Here is a 19,381-nt window from a genome sequence, read left to right on the forward strand (position 1 = left end):
GAGATCACCGGTAAGGCAAGTGTCTGGGGTATAAAATCAGTGATGCATTTAGTGGAGTTGGAACTTTGAGGTTTTCCACTTACCTTAATCATATGTGAATTTATTAATGTTTTTTGCACTTATTCACATCCTTACGATCTAATTCCTTACATTGTCCTCACTTGACTTCCTCTCATCATCATTTAACTATTTGTTTGTCACGATTCCTGGTCCTATCTTGGCAAAGAATTTACTCCTTTTATATGCACACATACTAGGTCAAGCAGGTGCATATTACTTGCAATGAAAGCACACATTTTTCTCCAAAATCCATACTACCTCCCTGGATATTACCAATAAATACATAAATATAGAAATACACTTTTTGTATCTGGCGGTTTTGTAACACGAAAGATGGCTAGTAACTTCCTTTATGAAGCAGCACTTGTAACAGATTTTGCAACAATTTCTGATAAAAATACAATTGTGACCTGTGCATTTTGTACCCAAGCAAAGGTACAAGAGACTTTCAAATCTAATCTTGATAGTTATTTCAACACACCATGTGAATAGGAATTTGGTAAGCTTTGTTGGGTCAAATGGCCTGTTCTTTTCAAAAAACTTTCTAATGTTCTATTGGTGAACATTTCTTTCTTGTTAAGTTGCAATTTTATAGCTTAAAACTGTGAAATTTGAATAATATGGAACAAATACAATAACAAAGCTTGAGATAAAAGTTGATACAGATACATGATATTTCTCTACTTTAAAAAATTGGTCATTACGTCTAAACTGCAAGTTCAAATGCCAGCACTTACTCTAGTCAACACAATTTTCAAGTTAAACGGTTGAGAACTCAGATGAACACCAAACATATTAAATCCTGTACAAAAGACTGCTGTTGTTGAAAATTTGGAGCAAACCACAAAATGATGGAAGATCTCAGCAGGGCAGACGGCACTTTTGGAGGGAAATGAACGGTCCACATTTCGGGTCAAGACCGTTCATCAGGACGAAAAATAAAGAGGGGAGAAGCTGGTACATTCAGTTCAATGATTCAATAAAAATGGAGACTATACTTTTCTATATTATAACACAACCCTGTATCACAACAGACAGATCCTTTAGTTAATTTAACATTAACTGCATGTGTCATTTCTGTACAGCAATTTCAATTCATAAAACTGAAGCGCAGTTTTGGAGCCTGCTAAACAGGATAATGTTTGTCCAGAGAGCTGACACAACGGAACAGTTCTTGAAATGATAAATGAGTTCTTAACATTGCCTTTGTAAGTGTCGGGCATACTCACTTGTAACACTAAGAACCGCGAGCCTCTGTTAAACGCACTGGTCACTGCGGCCAAATGCTGACAATGTTCCACGCGCTGCCGAGTTTGAATACAAACAGTTCGTGACGCAGGGGCCCGCGCGCTCTCCTCCGAGTTGCCGTCACGGTAAGCTCGCCGACTTCGGGCCTTGGTTAAACTGTCCGCCGTTCGCGTTTGAGTGAGGCCCGTCTGCACCCCATTCCCACAGACAGATTACAGATCGCTCTGATCCCCACCCCGTGTTCACATACGATAGGATCTGAACCCGAGACATCGACCGTCCACTTTCTTTCACGGGCACTGCCTAATCCGCTTTTCGCTTTTGATCCAAGTGTTTCCAGTAGGACTGTTACTACCTGTTCTATTTATTTTGCGAACTACTGTAGAGGGGAATTGGAATTATCATCATGCATTGTGAAGACGATTACGTTGCCTCTCATTAGGTTGCATGCATACCCCTCCCTCAACAGAATACATTCATGATTAAATGAGTTATTGTAACTGTCAAACTTGCAACTTCCACAGATACCAAAACAAATCTGCCTGCCTGTACAACAAAATACAACCGCGCGTCACAATTCGGATCCTAGCAGAAATGTTTCTCCGGCGAAGATAATGCAGCTAATTCAGAGGAACTCCATAACTTGTATTTGAAGTATGTATGGTAGTTTTACTATTTCTCTGCGAATCTTCCTCTGCAATTCCATTTTGGTGAAAAATTGCCAAAGAACTGTATTACCTCAAATGGGTATTAAACTCCCCAAATCATACACTTAAAAGTTACCCAGAAACAAAAATACAAGTATAAGGAAGAAAAGGACTCCCAAGTTACCTGTAGGCTTTATGCCAGTTATTCAGAATTATCTGTGGGCTTTATGCCTACAGGCCAGGATTTTATGGAAGTTTGTGGTTGGGTAGGGAGGTGAAATGGTTTCTAATTCTGATTTGTCAGATATAAGATAATGATCATACCCTATACTGTGATCCCAACATACCTGAAATTGCAAACTGAATTATCGGCTTTCAGCAAACTAAAAATCAGCTACTTTGCAGGACCATAGGCAACATCTATTTCTACAACATACCCACTTTCAAGATTACAAAGATGCAGCTTTTCTCTAAAAGTGAGCAATTTTTCTCTAAATGTCAGTTTCAAAATTAAAAGTGTGACATTTTGAAACCTGCCAGTTATGATGTTTTTTAAATCCCAGTCATGTTCCTATAAAAATCTGTTGTTTGGGTGGGTGGGATAATATAAGCTCTCTCAGAATTTTCTTACAGATTCTATAGATGTCATGATAATGGTAATGTTTCTTGACTGCAAAAGCCAAATCTTTGGAAATGGAAGTTGATGTCAATTGAAAAATGCCAATTGTGAATGTGAATATTGGTTCTTACATTCTGGTGAAAGTCATATTTCTGTGACCGGAACATTGAATATTTCACTGTCCTCTTGGTTGTATGCAGCTGCAGTCAGTGCACTACGGCACCGTAGTGGTTAACACAGTTCACTGCATTGGAGATTGGAGCTCAGTTCTGACGCTGTACGTAAGGAGTTTGTATGTTCTCCCCGTGATTATGTGGGTTTCTTCAGGTTGCTCTGGTTTCCTCCCACAGTCCAAAGATGCTTGTATGTTAATTGGTCATTGTAAATTGCCCTGTGATTAGGCTAGTGATAAGTAGGTGGGCTGCTGGGCGGCATGGTTCATTTGGCCAGATGGGTCTGTTTCACGCTGGATCTCTAAATAAATAAGTAAGTAAGTAAATAAATAAATACAATATAAATAGATAGATAGGTAAAGGAAGTTGCAAGTCATCTACAAAACATATCTTGAACTAACAGAAGCTAATCTTAATAAAAAGTAAGACGTTTTAAAATAACTTATCAACTACTTCTGCAATTTGGAAACATCCGGCAATCGCTAGGCAGAATGATATTTTCTTTTATAAATATTAGCCATCTTGTTCCCCCCCAAACTCTGTTCCTTGCTCACCAAAAGATGCTCTTCATTAACCAATATTTCATGTTGAGTTCAGGAGATTTGCAAAACTTCCAGCATTTCTGTCATTTCTTTGAAGACGGAAGAACCCTGTAGAAAGTCTATCACAGAATGTTTGAAACAATGTAAAGTTGCTAATTATAGCAAAGGTGAAAACAGGTTTTTCCTTTTTTCTATAAAAAGTGCATGGAAGTTTTCAAAATGCTTCCCTATTTTCAAATATACTGATCTGCAACTCCATGCCATCTCTGGAAGTGTGGAAGGGACACTTCCCAAGTACACTTGGATTAATGATGAGAAGATCAGTTTGAGTTTGAACAGTCTGCTCAAATGTTTGGATTGCTAGGCATTGGTAATAAAATAGTGGGTTTTACTTTAATACTTTGTGATCAGTTAGCTCTTGTGATTCACCAGTTTTAAGTATCGAGAAGATGGTTGCATCAAAGAAACATAATTGTAATCTGATATCCAGAATAACAAGGTGAGGAAAACATCCAACTGCCAAAGACTATTAAAATGGAAATATTTATTATGGTTTACACAGATGAAGATAATTTCAATGCATTGGATTACCTCCAGATATATATAAGCAAATCAAATGGGATCATCTGATTTGTAGAAAAAGCCCCATAACAACATATTTTTGTGGAATTTATGTAATACAGGATTTAACACCTTCTCCATGCAGATATCTGTTGCTGACCACTGATTGTGACAAGACTGTCAAATACCCAGAGTTACTTATGTACCGAAGACATCTATTATTGTAGTCCTCTGATAGATTTTCTCAGCATGTCCATAAGTCTGTAAACAAATATTGTAAATTCTTGATTAAGTTGTGATAAGTTAGTATCTCTAAATATCTCAGTCTATACATACAATGGGTACTTTGGAAGAGTTATTATTGGTAATACACATTGATTAATGCAGAAGATTAATATTACATTTATGAAATTAATTGGTCATTAGTAAATTGGATAAAAATAGCTTTATTAGCAAACAGATGGTAGTGATACATAGAAATAGATTTTTATTTTAAAATCATTGCAATGGAATTTATTGAACTTCCTGTCTGCCTCTACTCTAGTCTCTTTGAAATTCATCCTTTTAATATTTAAAATATATCCAAGGCATATGCAGTATCTTATCTGTAATTACCTGATAAATCAATGTTTATTTTGTGAAATAATTATCACACAAAGTGGATTGATAAATGGCTTGTAGTCACTGATTTGATCGAGGTATTTAAAATGTTGAGAGGGATAGATAGAGTTGACGTGAATAGGCTGTTTCCATTGAGAGTAGGGGAGATTCAAACGAGAGGACATGATTTGAGAGTTAGGGGGCAAAAGTTTAAGGGAAACACGAGGGGGTATTTCTTTACTCAGAGAGTGATAGCTGTGTGGAATGAGCTTCCTGTAGAAGTAGTAGAGGCCAGATCAGTTGTGTCATTTAAGGTAAAATTGGATAGGTATATGGATAGGAAAGGAGTGGAGGGTTATGGGCTGAGTGCGGGTAGGTGTGACTAGGTGAGATTAGGAGTTCGGCACGGACTAGGAGGGCCGGAATGGCCTGTTTCCGTGCTGTGATTGTTATATGGTTATATGGTTATATGTCACCAAAATGATTCAATTTAATTTTTTTATAATGAGTGAATTCCTAATGTTAACATTCTTTTGTTTCTCATGAAACTGACTACACTTCTAACACACTAAATTGTTACTAAACTGTTTAGGGATTCTTAATGTAAGGTAGATTAAGTAAATACAACAATTCAGTTTAGGTTATTGCATCACATAATACAAGATGATGAATTCCTTCTTTGCTTTCACCTTGAGTCTTTTTCATCTTTTTAATATCCATAATGCAGACAGACGCTTTCCCCCAATACACAGTGTCCATCTGTAATAACTTATATCTACTATGTTTATCCAGATATCAATGTGCAATCTGAAAATCATATTACTTGTTTTTCAATAATCCACCTTTAAAGTTTTTTCCCCTCAGAAAAGCTAACCATGCACAATTATTTTGAAAATGTGCTGACTTTTTTCTTGATTATAAAAAGTTATTAAAATCTGCTTAATTTATTCTACGTTTTGAAGATTATTGTTTGCTCTTGAAATTCAATAACTCACATGTTAAAAGTTTTACCTGTTTCAACCAAAGTTTTTAATTATTCTCTTCACGTTTTAAGTTTTCCCTTCAAGTGTTGTCCTTTCTTGATTCTGCATCTTCATGAATCAATCATGAATCACATTTTCTATACCTATTGGCCTTTTCAACTTTTATGTCTTTCGTTAATTTTTCCCGTTTTCCGCAAATCCCCTCTACATTCTGCCTTGTCTGTATAAAATAATGCAATATTGTTTTTGTTACAATTGGTCATAGCCTCTTAAAGTAATGTGAGGTCAAATTTTTCATACCCTACAATATCTTTTTCTATTGCCTGAAAATGTTCTTTATATATATTTGAATCCAGTTTCTGAATTCCATGCAGCAACATCTACTTTTCCAAGATTTACTGGCATTGGTTTACCTGGGTAAGCGGCATTTCTGGTACTTCTTTGAGAAATGCCTTCGTGTATCACTATTTGATAATAAGGCATTGGGTTCCAAATGTTCCGCACGTTTATGTAAATAAAATTTCTACATATAAAAAATCTTCCTACTGAGGACTGGGTTCTCAGTTTTGTCGATATACAAAGCTGTTGTCCAACACTCAGTTTTCTTTACGGTTATTTACCACCCTCACTGGGAATTCCACCTTCATTTATTCCCTTTATCCATTTTAATTAAGTTATCGCGTTACCGTGCGAAACTTTTCACCATTCCACCTCGTTCTGAAGAAACGTACTACTAAGAACGAGACATTATTTCTATTATACCAATTGCTCGCCAAGTATTGATGTGATTAACAAAGAAATATTACATATTTTAAGAGACACGGTTCAACAACCAAAAATGTTATTTGTCTAAAACCATGAAAAATGCTGCAATTATCAGTAAACTTTTTGTGACGTTGCTAATGTTGACGTCACCACTGACGTTGACGAAGTACCTTAATGTTCCCTATGTTCATTCTGCTACTCAAGGCGGATTTGACATATAGTCAACTCAGTTAAGTGAATTTGAATTAACGCTGGACTTGAATTAACGCAACTCAGGCGAAAAGGGTACCTTTAAGGAACATGGTTCGATTCGGTATTCTCCTTGAAATCCCATGTATGGACTTTTAAGATTTTCTTTCTGCAGCTGCAAACGTTTTAATTGAATTTGAACATGGAGGCAAGATCAGAGAAGGAAAGATTGCATGGGCATCACAGAAAATACAAGGCGCAATTCAGAATTGAATAGCTCCAGACCGCCATTGGATTTCTTAAGGCTTTCCGATGTCGATTGATGAGGGATTCATGTAAAAAGACAAGCGAAGAATACAGGGATATTTAAAACCTGTATTTTAACGATAGGATATTGTTTCTGCATTCTGTGGTAGCAGTGGCGATGTTACCGAAATATGTTTGAATATTTTGAAAGGGAGGGAACATGATTAAGTCTCGGGCAGAGAAGTGCCAAGCGTCGGTGGGGAAAAAATGAAAGGTGTGTGTCTCGGTTCCTGGATGTGAAACCATATTCTAGATAAAGGTCTGGACCCGAAAGGTCGAGTGCCCATTTCCCTCCACAGACGCTACTTGACCCGCTGACATCCTCCACCGCTTTGTTTTTTTTTCCGCACCGTATTCAAAATAGTCCTGGAGAAAATCATGAAAACTTTATTTGTGGTAAGTTCCAGTGATTAAAATCTTGGTTGTTTGCGACTGCCGGTTTTAACTTTACAATTTGATTCTCAGATTTAACGTTACCAGGTTTCTGAGGAAAAAGGTGCAATACAGTATTCATTTTCTAAGGCAGAACCGGTAACCACAAATTCCAAGTGATGATTCCTAACCCATGGTTATATATACACTCACAAAAAAAGTTACACTTTCAAAATGTCATAGTATTACACTGGAATATAACAGTGTACATTGCAAATATATAACAATCTGGAGGTCTCGCACCAGTGAATTATGAAAAGTTGGAATGGGACAAGTTGGAATAGGTCATTCATGAATATTCAAGAATACCTTTGCAATGCTATCTCCCTTGTGTAGAAATGTATAGTAACAATATTTCACATTTCTTAATTAACTTATGTCTTTACCTTATTTGTATTTTTTTATTATCCTTTCTCGCCAATTGTTACTTCACTCTGGTTCTCTTGAGGACGGCTGCTGGATCCAATGTGCATATTTTAACCAGGAAAGATCGCTGACGATGGAATGAAAAGCGGAGAGTTATAGCTCAAAAAAAGTGATAGCTTTGCAAAAGAAAAAATGACCAAAGCAATTTTTCTAGTGCTGGTTTAATAATGCGTGGATTGCCTCGTCTTGTCCTGAAAGTGAATGCATAGATCATCATTATATAGCTATTCGGCGGTAATTGGTTTTGTATTATGAGTCCTGAAGTTAATGACATTTTAAATATTACGTTTATAGCATGTAGACGACAACTTAACACGTAATTCACCTGGGTTAAACTATCTGCTCCTAAAATTTGTCGGTGATTTTCTTACTTTTAAAACAATAACACGTGTACAATGCAGCCAGGTTTTCAAAACATTCCCGTAATTGAGAGGTCTGCTGAAATGTATTGGACACCCAATTTTAAAATACTGAACCTTGTTTCCTTCTGGTGAAAATTACGAATGGTTGCCTGGCGGATTTAGGACCAGATTATAATAAAATCATGACTCTCAGTTATTTTCAAAATCTGAACTCCAATATTGCAGAATACTAAATAAATCTATACTATTTCAAGGCGTGACCATCAGCGTAATGAAGAAAGTAAAAGAGGGGACGTAGCCTTTTTAATTTATTGCATTGCATAAGTAGTGTGGATGATAATCTGAATTAACACCATAAATTATTTGAGTCAAACCTTTGCCAGTGAAATTTAAATGAAACAAGACAGTACAGTAATTATACCTTACAAACGATTTAGAGCAGTCTGTAGATGGCAGTATAGGTTGTAATGACTCAGTTTGGACTTTAACACACACAAACTGCGCGAGGAACTGGCAGGTTAGGCAGCATCTAGGGAGGGAAAAAAATAGATGGCCTTTCTGGCCAAGGTCCTTCATCAGGATGAAGGGACCTGGCCCAAAACTTAGACAACTTTTTTCTCACTGTGGATAATGCGTAACCTGCTGAGTTCCCCCAGCATTTTGTTGCTCAAGATTTCCGGCATTTGCTGAACCTCTTGTATCCCTGACATCATTTGGATATCTTTTCCAGTGTGTTTAGACACACTTATGACAGGTCTGCACAAAGAAAACGCTACCCCTGACTTTACAGTCTGGTTATAAATACCTCTGCTAAGGGGAAATGGTTTCTCAGTATTTACCCTCCTATACTCCTCAGTATTTTGTGTATCAACAAATAGCCCCAGACTTTCTTCACTGCAAGGAAAACACCCATAACCTGTACAATCTCTTCTTGTAGGTGAAATGCCCCCTCCCACATGACATCCAAGTATCCTCTGTGCCCCCTCGGATTGTATTATCATCCCTCCTATTGAATGAGGTTCCTAATGGCACATATTTCTCCATCTGTGGCCTAACTAATATTTTATAAAGTTATACCATAATTTCTTTGCTATTATTCTTTTGCCTCTGCTAATAATTGTGAGTATCCTGCACACCTTTGAAAAACACAAGTTGTAGAATCCTTAAAAGTGAGTCCATAAGTTGTGGAATCTGTTCAGTGTTGGGGTCAGTGAAATTAAACCCCTCTGGTTCAAGAGCCTGATGATCAATGGGTATTAACTGCTCCTGAATTAGCTAGTTTGGGACTTAAGGTTCCTGTACCTCCTTCCTGATGGCAGCACCAAGAAGAGAGCATGCTATATGGTGGGGGCCCTTGAGGATAGATGCAACAGTGCTCCTTGTAAATATGCTCAATGGTGAGGACTGGTCTGAATCCAGTACCTTTTGTAGTTTTTTTTTTTCTGTTCAAGAGTATTAGCATTCCCATACTAGGCAACCAGTCAGTATGCTCTCCACTATGCATCTATGGAAGTCTGTCAAAATTTTAGACGACATGCCGAATTTTCACAAATTTTTAAGAAAGTAAAGGCACTGCTACGCCTTCTTGTAATGCAATTACATGCTTGGCCCAAGACAGATAATCTGAAATGATAATGCTGAGGAATTTAATGTTGCTGACCCTCTCTACCACTGATCCCCTGATGAGGACTGTCTCATGGTCCTTCAGCGTCCCCTTCCTGTAGTCAATCATCAGCTCTTTGGTTTTGCTGACATTGAGTGAGAGGTGGTTGTTGTGGCACCCCATTAAGCCAGATTCTCAATCTCCTTCCTATATGCTGAAATGTCATCACCTTTGATTCAGCCCATAACAGTGGTGTTGTCAGCAAACTTGTATGGCATTGAAGTTGGGGGGGCAGGTTGGGGAGGAGACCTAATGGCCCGTGGCTGTAAGAACAGGCTAGAGTTTAGGTATCCTGTGGTAGGCCATGAATGTGATGGAATACTTCCTATTTGCCTGAGCAAATGCAGATCCAATATTATTTGAAGTTCAACCCCACCCAAAAAAAAGCTGCCTGCTTGATTGATGACTTAAGTCATCTATAAAGTGCACTGAAATAATATTACCTGGATTATTCAGATAACACTTCCCAAACTATCTTTTCAGCTAAATAGGGCCAACACTTTAAGTGCATATGAACACTAACACTGGCATGCTGTATGTCATTTTAACTCAGAAATATGTTGTTGTTCTTTGTGGAAAGTGAAGTCAAATGAGTTTATTCCTTGGTGCTGGATCGTTAATTGCTGCAGACCTGGTCTGACAGCTCTCTTCTTCAGGATTGCCCCATCAATCAGTGTTGATACTATTGAGCCCATCCAGATAATGAACATTAAAAACACGCTTGAATGCATTCTGTGCTCTTGTTGCCTTGTGCTTCTTCTGCATTTTGTTCAACTGAAGCCATTTAAATGGTAATCAGATTTCCTTACCCATACTTGAGCTAATACTTCGCAACTACATTGAGGCTGACTCCTCCATAGACTTACATTATGTATATGTTGCTCAAGGGAGTAGAGGACATGCCCAGGTTAATCTGCCAGGCATAGAACATTACATTACAGTAAATGCCCTTTGGCCTATGATGGCCTCTGAATAGATAAACTTTTAATCTATTTTAAGAATCTAAACCTTTCCTCCCGCATAGCCCTTCGGTTTTCTTTCATCCATGTGCCTATATAAGGAGTGGTATCCTGGTAAATCCCCTGTGCACCCTCTCTATAGCTTCTACATCTTTCCTATAATGAGGGGGCCAGAACTCAACACAATACTCTAAATGTGGCCCTACCAGAGCCTTAAGGAGCTGCAATATTACCTTGTGGCTCTTGAACACAGTCCCCTAAATAATGAAGAAGGCCACACCATATGCTTTCTTTTCCACCCTATCACATGCATGGTAACCTTGAGGGATCGATAGACATAGACCCCAGCATCCCTCTGTCTCTCCACGTTGCTAAGAATTCTGCCATTAACCTTACACTCTGCCTTCAGATTCGACCTTCTAAAGTGTATCACTTCACACTTTCCCAGATTGAACTCCATCTGTCTCTTTTCAGCCCAGCTCTGCATCTTATAAAAGTTCTATTTCAACTACAACAATCTTCTACGCTATCCACAACACCACCAATCTTTGTGTCATCTGCAAGCCTATTAACCCACCGTTTCACTTCTTCATCCAAGTCATTTATGGATCCCTGTGAAACACCTCTGGTTACCAACCTGCAGGCAGAAAATGCTCCACCATCTATCACATTGCCCCCTGTGGACAAGCCAGTTCTGAATCCATACAGCGAAGTTTCCCCGGATCACATGCCTCATGACTTTCTGAATGAGCTTAACAGGGGGAACCTTGTTAAGTGCCTTATTAAAATCCACATGCACTACATCCACTGCTCTACTTTTATCAATTTATCTTGTCATTTCCTCAAAAAATTTAATCAGTCTCATGAAACATGACCTGCCCCTCACAAAGTGACTATCCCTAATCTGCCTATTGTATTCTCTCTATGTATCCTATCCAACTGTATGCCCTCTACTGATGTAATACAAGTCTATAATTCCCAGGATTATCCCTATTACTGTTCTTGAACAAAGGAATAATATTTACCACTCTCTCTCTGGTACTTCTCCTGTGCCCAGTGAAACTCAAATTGTCAAAGGTGCACCACTATCTTCCCCTGCCTCCGATAGTAATCTGGAGTATATCCTGTTTTGCCCCAGGCACTTATCTATCCTAATGCTTTTTGAAACTTCCAGCAATCCTCTTTCTTAACATTGATATATTCCAGCACATCAGTCTCTTTTATGATGTCCTGACATTTGTCAAGGTCCCTCTCACTGGTGAATAGTGAAACAAAGTATTCATTAATGACCTACCCTACCTCCTCCTGTTTCCTCTTTTATCCATGATCGGTCCAACCCTCACTCTAGTCATCTTCTTTCATGTACATGTAGAATGCCTTTGGATTTTCCTTCACTATACTTGCTTAGGTCTTCTCATGTCCCTTTCTAGCTTTCCTAAATCCATTCTTAAGCTCTTTCCTGGCTACCTTGTAGCTCTCCAGAGCTCTGACTGATCCTTGGTTCCTAAATCTAAGTATGCATCTTTCTTCCTGTTGACTACATGTTCTGCATCCCTTGTCAACCATAATTCCTTCACCTTATCACCCTTTTCCCATCTTAATAGGACAAACCTATCCAGAACTCCATATAAGTGCTGCCTAAACAACATCTGCATTTCCCTGCATTACATCTGTTCCCAGTTTATGCTCCCATGTTCCTGTCAGATAGCAGTATAATTTACCCTTCCCAAATTAAATACTTCCCCATACTGTTTGCTCCATTCCCTGACCAAGGCTATGGTAAAAAGTCAGGGAGTTGCAGTCACTGTCTCCAAAATGCTCACCCTACTCTGCATTTCAGAACTCCTACATTTTGTGGTTTCCTTTTCTTTATGCTCTCTGCATGTCTTCCTGCTTTGCATTTCAAAAGTCCTGCATTTTTGTCAGTGCTCTTTTCTCTATACTTGTCTCTCTAATTGCTCCCAATCACACATTGATCAGATAAACTTGTTTACAGTTTATCCCTGTGGTCACCCTATTTAGAGACAGTCCTCCTTCTCTCTTCCTCTCTGCAGATTAACAAATTTATTTTCTTGCCTTCCCAGTTCTGATGGGTTTTTATTGTTTTTCTTCTCATAAATGCAGCATGAGTGTGTTTTCATTGCATATCTCAAATATTTTGGTGGTGATTTGTAGATTTTGTAAGGGCAAAGTTCCATAATTCAAAATGCTGTAAGATACCTTCAAGCACATACACTATACCTATACTCATCCTCCTCTGCACCAAAGTAAGCTCAGTCTAACCAGCTTTTTCTCAAAAGTGAAATATTTTATCCCAGACAATGTACTGCACTCTCTTCAGTGATTACACTTAAAAGATATCTCAAAATGTTAATCACTTCTAGTTAGCTAAACATACGCTATGCGCTACGTTAAAACTTGCACTTGTTCTTAATCTAGGTAATGTCACATTAAATGACCTATTTAGTCTTACTTATGTCTATTGGTTTCATTAACTTAAAGATGTACCATTTCATAAATCTAGCTACTTTTCACTTATATATAATGCCTTTTCAGGTGTTTGAAGGTATCTTGAGGCTTTAAATCATTGAAGGCACTCTTCTTTGAATCCTTTCTGATGTATATTTTTTAAGGAGAAATGTCCAAAATCAGATCTTTTCCCTGAAAAGACTCCATTATTCAACTGCACACAGTTAGCAATTGAATAATAACCCAGTGCTCCCCAGATACTTCTCAGCAATGGATTTATTTAGTCACCTGCCTCTCACTGATCTTTTAGTAAAGGATCAAGTACAATCACCTTTCCAGCTCTTAGCTTCAACCCTCCCCCTCCTGTCTTCTCCTATCATTTCAGATTTCCCCCCCCCCCACACCTACTTTCAAATCTTACTATCTTTCAGTTAGTCCTGACGAAGGGTCTCGGCCCAAAATGTCAACTGTGCTTCTTCCTATAGATGCTGCCTGGTCTGCTGAGTTCCACCAGCATTTTGTGTGTGTTGCTTGAATTTCCAGCATCTGCAGATTTCCTCGTGTTTGCGAGTACAGCTCCCAAATCATTTTCCCTCTCCCAATAGTTGTAGGTGATACATATTTGCTAGGGGAAACTATGTTTTACCAGTGACGGAAGAAAAGCATTTTAATATTTAGAATCTATATCAATTGATTTACCATGAATACCTTAGAATAATAATTTCTTGGTGGATAATTTTCTGCCAGCAACCCATTAAAAAAAATTCCAGGGCATTTAAAAAATTACTCCTGTTGTTTCAAAATAAAATCCTTCAATGTTATGTGTTCAGTATTTAGTCCATGTAATATCCAGGTTGAGCTACAGTGACTGGGCCTCTGGGGCTGAGTCTGGTGCTATGGCTCAGAAGAGCAGAGAGGTGAAGAGAACTGCAGTGTTGATAGGAGATTCCTTAGTCAGAGGAACAGAGCTGAGGTTCTGTCGGTGCGATGGAGACATCTGGATGGTGTGTTGCCTTCCTGGTGCCAGGATCATAGATGGCTCAAATTGGGTCCATGGCATTCTCAAGGGTAACGGTGAGCAGCCAGAAGTCTTGGTTGCACATATTGGCACCAATAACATAGACAATGTAAGGAGGTCCTGGAGAAAAATTTTATGTAGCTAGGTAGAAAGCTGAGAAGCAGAACCTCTAGGGCAGTAATCTCTGGATTGCTGCCTGTGCCACATGCCAGTGAGGATAGGAATGCAATAATCTTGCAGTTGAATGCGTGACTGAGACACTGGTGTAGGGTTCAGAGGTTTAGATTTATGGATCATTGGAATCTCTTCTGAGGAAGGTATGATCTGTACAAAAGGGGTGGGTTACACCTGAACCCAAGAAGGTCCAATATCCTTGTCAGCGAGTTGGCTAGAGTTATTTGTGTGGGTTTAAACTAATTTGACAGGGGTTGGGAACCAAAGTGATAGTGCTGAAAATGAGGTAGTTGGTTTACAAACAGGGGCAATGTGTAGTGAGATTCCTAGCAAGGAGAGGCTGATAGGGCAAATTTGCAGTCAACAGGATGAGTTGCAACATAAAAGGTGAGGCAAAATCAAAAAGGACTGAAGGTTTTATATTTGATTGCAAGCATATTCGGAATATGGTAGGTGAACTTATAGCACAGTTATAGATTGGCATGTACGATGTTGTAGGCATCACTAAATCATGGCTGAAAGAAGATTATAGCTGTGAACTTGATGTCCAAGGGTACACATTGTATTGAAAAGACGGGTAGGAAGGCAGAGGGGGTGTCATTGCTATGTTGGTAAAAAATGAAATTAAATCATTAGGAAGAGGTGACAAAGGGTGAGAAGGTGTTGAATCATTGTAGATAGATCTAGGAACTACAAGGTTAAAAAGACCCTGATGGGAATTAAGTACAGACTCCAAAAAGTAGTAAGAATGTGGTCTACAAATTACAACGGGAGAAAGAAAATGCATGCCAAAAAAGCAATGTTACAATAGTCATGGGGGATTTCAATATGCAGACTGGGAAAATCAGGTTGGTGCTGGATCCCAAGAGGGGGAATTTCCAGAATGCCTGTGAGATGGCTTTTTAGAGCAGCTCTTGGTTGAGCCCAATAGGGGATCAGCTATTCTGGATTGGGTGTTGGACAATGAACTGGAATTGATGAGAGAGCTAAGGTCAAAGAACCATTAGGGGAAGTGATCATTACATGATTAAATTCACTCTGAAATTTGAGAATGAGAAGCTCAAGTAAGATGTATCAGTATTTCAGTGGAGTAGAGGAAATTTCAGAGGCATGAATGGCCAGAATAGATTGGAAAAGAACACTGCTAGCGATGATGGCAGAGCAGCAATGGCTGGAATTTCTGGAAGCAATTCGGAAGGCACAGGATATATACATCCAAAAAAGGAAGAAGTATTCTAAAGGAAAATCTGTAGCTAACAAGAGATGTCAAAGCTAGCATAAAAGCCAAAGAGAGGGCATATAATAGAGAAAAAATTAGTAGGAGGTTGAAGGATTGGGAAGCTTTCAAATACCAACAGAAGGCAACAAAAAAAGTCATTAAGAAGTTAAAGATGGAATACAAAACTAAGCCAGCCAGTTATATTAAAGAGGATACCAAAAGTTTCTTCAGATACATAAAGTGTAAAACAGAGGCAAGAGTGAATATTGGACCATTGGAAAACTATGCTGGAGAGTTAGTAATGGAGGACCAAGAAATGACAGATAAACTGAATAAGTATTGTGCATCAGTCTTCACGCTGTAAGGTGCTAGCAATATGATGGAAGTTCCAGGTGTCAGGGGTCATGAAGTGGGTAAAGTTGCCATTACTAGGGAGAAGGTTGTTGGGAAACTGAAAGTTCTGGAGGTAGATAAGTCACTTGGACCAGATGGTGTACACCCCAAGATTCTTAAAAGGTGGCTGAAGAGATGTGCAGACATTAGAATGATCTTTCAAAAATCACCAGATTCTGGAATGGTTTCAGAAGACTGAAAAATTGCAAATTTTACTCTATTCTTCAAGAAGGGAGAGCGACAGAAGAAAGGAAATTATAGGCCAGTTAGTCTGATTTCAGTGGTTGGGAAGATGGTGGAGTCAATTGTTAACAATGTGGTTTTGGGGTTCTTGGAGTCCCATGATAAAGTAGGCTGTAGTCCATCTGGTTTCTTCAAGGGAAAATCTTGTCTGACAAATCAGTTGGAATTCTTTGAAAGAATAACAAGCAGGATAGACAAAGGAGAATAGGTTGATGTTGTGTATTTGAATTTTCAGAAGGCCTTTGACAGGCGCCACACATGAGGGTGCTTAACAAGCTATGAGTCCGTGGTATTACAGGGAAGATTCTAGCATGGATAATGCAGTGGCTAACTGGCAGGAGGCAAAAAGTGGGAATAAAGGGAGCCCATTCTGATTCGGTGCTGCTGACTAGTGGTGTTCTACAGCTGTCTGTGTTGGGACCGATTTTTTTTTACATTATATGTCAATGATTTGGATGAGGGAATTGATGGTTTTGTTGCAAAGTTTGCAGATGATGCAAAAATAGTTGGGAGAGGCAATTAGTTTTGAGAAAGTAGAGAGGCTACAGAAGGACTTGGATTAGGGGCATGGGCAAAGAAGTGGCAGATGGAATACGTGTTAGGAAGTGTATGGTCGGGAAGTCCTGCCAAAGGGTCTCAGCCCAAAGTGGGGTGGGGGGGCATTACTGGAAGTTCGAGAAATCAATGTTCATGCTACCAATATAAGGTATTGCTCCTCCAGCCTGAGTGTGGCCTCATTGCAATAGTAGATGAGGCCATGGATGCACATGTCAGAATGGGAATGGGAAGTGGAATGAAAATGGGTGGCCATTGGGAGATCCCACTTGTTCTGACAGACACAGTGTAGGTGCTCGGTGAATTTCTCTGTTGCTTTGTGATCAGCAGACCCTTCATCCTTAAAACCTTTAAAAATTTAATGCTGTGCCTTTTCTTAAGTTTCTGCAACTAGCCTTCTGAATCATTACAATTATCTTCAATTTTTAATTTGTTGTGATAGATCTTTACTTGTTCATGATCAGCATACCTTTATGTGGTAAATGTTCACTCCGACACCGACAAATCCACTGCTTCAATACACGATCGAGATCTTTATTTTCGCTTTATGCAGTGTTTTTTTAAAATTTTCATTAACTTCTGTTCATTACATATGTGAGGTCATTTCTCAGAACTGTCTGTGATGCACAAAGACCTGCACATTGCCTGGGAACCTTCCCAGCTCCTTGTAGAATTTTCCGTTTATGGAAAATGGCAACATTCAAAAAAATTTAGGATTTTGGATTTTTTCAGATTTTATAATTTCACTTAACGGGTACTCAGCCTGTATTATGTTTTTGGGTATATAAATCATAGAACATGATTTTCCATGCAGCGTATTCTCCATTTTATATATCACAGATTCTTCAGAAATATTCTTAAAATGCTTTAGTCTCAAACATTGTATGAAAATCCAAATAAAGCTTTTAACTAGATTAGATAAAACTTAAGCTGTGGTGGCATTTAAGACAGGCTTAAAAAGATCAAGTCACTATTGCTTTGGGGATTTAGTTCATTTTTACTCCACTCTCTGATGTTATTAGGTCCTTAGTCTGTGACATAATGACTCTAACAAAGGTTCCCATTTGCCTCTGAGCATGGAGGAAATTCCAGTGAGTTGGTTTACTACAATATACATTTTTGGAAGGGCTTTAGATTGTTGCTGGAATGAGATGTCTGGCCTTTCCCTTTGACTATTGATGCTCACATTACCAATACTACTCCAGGATTACATCATTTGGGTCTTCATTGCCTTCTTGTATGAGCATGATAAATATCTCCAACTCTTTTCTCCAGTTTATCAGATAATGGTATTATCATATTTTTTGTTTGATAAATGAATCAGCAGGGAGGTTCTCAACAGAGTGAGTAGGTCATGATTTAAGTAAACACTGGAGGTGTGAGATGTACAGTGAGAATTTTGTACTGTCAAAAGTGTCATAATTAAAATATTGAGGGTTTGTTGCACAAAGTCACCCCTTGTGTTCTCCACAAGCTTGTACACCTAGCTGAACAAATTGCAAGGGCTATTGTACTGGCACGAACCCATGTGGTTAACTGGTAAGTGGGTATCCAAAGACATACTGAGATGCCCCCAAAGGTTTTGACAATCTGTAAATCACCACGCTTAGCTTTGAAGCCTGTCAAACATAAGAGAAATCTTTTATAGTTTTAAATATCTCTGATATTTACTGATCTTCAGTAACAAAATCTAAAATAAAAATTGAACCAATTAATTAAGCAAAGAAGAAGTTAGCTTACACTTTTGCATTGTTTCCCATTGAAATCAATGGTGTCCTGTACTCTGTGCCAGATTAGGCCTGGCAAAAAATTAATGGTGATTTCCACCCAGCTTCTGGACTCCAATGGTACAGTGAACTGAGAGATTTAGAATTCCCTTGGGTGATATTTGAATAAAGTTAGAGAGCTTCAGTGGAATTCTGTCTAACATTTATTCTTCAACCAGAATATTTAAAGAAGACTCTCTGAACATTTATTGCTGTTTTGTAGTACGTATATTGCTCTATGTATGTAACTAGCTAGCATGTCTCTCTCTGATGACAATGACTACTTCTCTTGTACTGAAATGTTAGTGAAATGCCGGGACATGAGCTCAAGATGTTAATGGCAATTCCTGCTGGCTGGAGTCGGCAGTTCTGATTATTCATTTGCAACTGAACATGGAAATCTGAGTGGCAGATGGTACTGCATCTGTCACTATAAACTACTGTTGGATTCCACATAGTTTAGGCTATGGAATCATATCTCTAAAAATGTCAGATATAGAGCTGTGAACCCCATTGATATAAATGGGTATTGCAAGCTTACCAACTATAAAGTGAAAGGGAAGGTGGATGCATTTTAGAATATATTTGACCATAAGACCATAAGATATAGGAGCAGAATTAGGCCTTTTCACCCATTGAGTCTGCTCCACCATTTCGTCATGGCAGATTCGTTTTTTCACTCAACTCCAATCACCTGCCTTCTCCCAGTTTCCCTTCATATCCTGACAAATGAAGAATCTATCTACCTCTACCTTAAATATGTATACATCTGCAGCTGTCTGTGGCAACAGATTCACCACTCTGGCTAAAGAAATTCTTCCTTATCTCCATCCTAAAAGGATGACCCTCTATTTTGAGGCTGTGTCTCCGGTCTTAGATTCTCCCACCACAGGAACCATCCTCTCCACATCCACTCTATTAAGGCCTTTCACCATTCGGTGAGTTTCAATGAGGTCACCCCTCTTTCTTCTGAATCCTAGAGAATACAGGCTCAAAGTGATCAAATGCT

At 38.6% G+C, this 19,381-nt stretch overlaps 1 protein-coding gene across 2 annotated transcripts in view; it reads left to right on the forward strand.

Annotated features, from left to right (window-relative positions):
- The first annotated feature begins 6,921 nt into the window (after positions 1-6,921).
- The window catches only part of nlgn1 (neuroligin 1), a 627,813-nt gene continuing 615,353 nt past the window's right edge, over positions 6,922-19,381 (forward strand). For both annotated transcript variants that reach the window (XM_073041086.1, XM_073041087.1), the window contains exon 1: positions 6,922-7,089. The gene's annotated coding sequence lies outside the window, so the exon portion shown is untranslated. The remainder of the gene's footprint in view (positions 7,090-19,381) is intronic.

The sequence above is a fragment of the Hemitrygon akajei genome, chromosome 3 (genome assembly GCF_048418815.1).
Source record: "Hemitrygon akajei chromosome 3, sHemAka1.3, whole genome shotgun sequence".
NCBI lineage: Eukaryota > Metazoa > Chordata > Chondrichthyes > Myliobatiformes > Dasyatidae > Hemitrygon > Hemitrygon akajei.